Source organism: Sinocyclocheilus rhinocerous, unplaced genomic scaffold (assembly GCF_001515625.1).
Source record: "Sinocyclocheilus rhinocerous isolate Xijiao unplaced genomic scaffold, SAMN03320098_v1.1 scaffold1042, whole genome shotgun sequence".
In the NCBI taxonomy this organism is placed as follows: Eukaryota; Metazoa; Chordata; class Actinopteri; order Cypriniformes; family Cyprinidae; genus Sinocyclocheilus; species Sinocyclocheilus rhinocerous.
The window spans coordinates 387049-389608 of NW_015640510.1; positions in this window are offsets into that span (position 1 = coordinate 387049).

The following is a 2560-nucleotide window of genomic DNA, read 5'->3' on the forward strand; positions in this document are numbered from 1 at the left end:
GTAGTAGAAATCTAATTCCTGATATCAAGAATTAAGATTTTAACTAGTAAAAATTGAATTGTTGATATCAAGAATTAATATACCGTGAAGGAATAAAAGTCAAAACGGCTTGCCATACTATAAGACAAAACAAGCTTAGCATTGCAGAGGAGTCAAGTGACCGATTATCAGTCAATAAGCTGCAGTCTTCAGACTTATCATATTGCTTCAGAAGACCTGAAACATACTGAGCTGATACTTGTATGCTGCTTGTTCAGAGCTTGCCATCCATGGTCACCTTTGACAAGGAAAATACACAGAAAAATCAGGATATCTGCCTAACTTTGCCATTCAGGTTGGAATGACATGAGGGTAAATGGCAGTATTTTAGTTGAAAACCCAAATGTGAGTCCAAAATGACATGCTCTACAGTATGCACTCAACTATGCCCTGTGTATTAAAAGATTATATTACGACTGTTAAGTGTGTGAAGTGTCCAACATTTCACTTTTTTTTTCAGTTAAATAAGTGCATATTTGAAGTGCACTTCTTTGTGTGCTCACATTTTTCATGGATAATCAAGTAAACCTAAGTTTCTTCAGTCCAATAAGTGAAGCATTGGAATAATAAGTGAAACATCTTGAAATATTACTAACAATTAAACAGCACAAACTACGCAACAGCTGCAGCCCTTCTGGTGCACACAGTGTCCAAATTCACGCACTTGCTTTCATTCACTCGTTCAAGTTCTAATACAGTATTGGAATAATGGAAGCCACATAAACATGACATGACATAACTGATTTTTTTTCAGCATTATGTTATCTTTTTCTCAGATTATTTTGTATATATGTCTTATGTACGCTGTCTGACCTGTACGTAACTGAACATGTTGATCACAACCCAATGAAATCACACACACACACACATCAACACACAATAATAAGCACACAGAGAAAGCACACATTTTATCCGGGAGTAAAGTGTTTAATGAAACAGCATTTGAGGGGTCTTAGTTGTGAAGACATCTGAGTTTCTTTCATGTGAGGATGTGCGGAAGCATTGTCTGTCTAAATCATACCGTGTGAACAGGCTGTGTAGAGATTGTCTTAATTAGAAGCTGTTTTCGAATAATACTTTGGGAATCCCTTTGCTGGAACGCATCGCACAATCTAGGTTTGATTTTCTTCTAAAGGCCTAAAACATTGCTTTAAATAGGATTCCCACAGTCATAAAACCTGGAAAGTTCAGAGAATTTTAAAATGATGATTTCCAGACCTGGAAAAGTCAAGGAAATTACTGAAATTATAAAAATGTAATGGAAATTTTACACTGAAAATAAAAAGTAAACATTTAAATTACCTGGTTTTATAATCAAAAATAGTATTTAGTATCACTGAATCAACCTAAATACATTAATTTATACCAAAATGATACATTTTTATGGTTTGAATCTGGCAAAAATGGCTATTTAAGGCACCAATTGCACCACATTCTACGGTGTATAAAGATTAAATAATCATTTGTAGTTATGCTTAGCTTTTACCTAAATACCCTGTAAAAAGATTTTTTGAAGTTTCAGTATGTTTTACAAGAAAATACTATTTCAGTCTTTCTACTTTCAAATTTCATTCAATGGTTACTCGATTATGTCATTTGTGCAATTTGCTCACCATGACTCGCTGATTGGTTGGATTTTCTGTACAGCGTCATGGGTAATGCAGTTTTTCACCAGGGATTCTGCATTTAAACATGATTATTAAAAAAAAAAGTTGAAATAACATAAACAGATGGCTTCAACAAAAGCATATACCATCGATTAACAACCTCAGAGCTCACAGTAGGTCTGTCTTTAGGGGGTCTATAAGTTATCATTAAAAATCAACTTCCCTATGGATAACACTGAATCGTTGAACTCTGTTGCTAACGACAGAGCTTTACGACCATAGATGTCTAGCAATGCTTTTGAGAAACGCACCCCAGAACGGCAAATGTGAGCCAATGATGCTTTAAACTCTTGCACATTTCCACTAGATCACATTTCTTGCAAATTGTTCATAAACAGCATATATAATCAGCCACCTCAGTGTTGATTCTCTTAAAGTCAATCTTATTTTGACTGTAAAAGTCGCACACCATGACACCTGTGTGTACTGCGGTACTTTTTCCTGAGCAGTTGCCACGCAGTCCAAGGGAGCCGTCATTCACTCGCAGTGCAATTATCCACACACTCGCAATCAGCTGCACAATGCCGGGACGGCCGGGAAATTCAGGTGAAAGATGCCAGGCAGCAATCAGCGGGAGAGAGCGAGGCCATTTTCTTTCATTTGGCATCAAACGGCAGCACCAGGCCCTTAATTACACGCCAAGTGTCAGGCCGGCCAGCTGAATGCCTTATTATTCCGCTGAGCTGCGCTCAATTCAGTTTTGTTCTGATAATCCTCAGAGAATAGAGCAAACGGAGGCTTGAACCATAACAAAGAGAGAGAGAGGCTCGACTGCGGTGAGGGTGATTTATGTATGCTAGTGAAACACACAGAGGGTCCATTGTATTCCCCTGAAATCGGCTCAAGCTCAAACA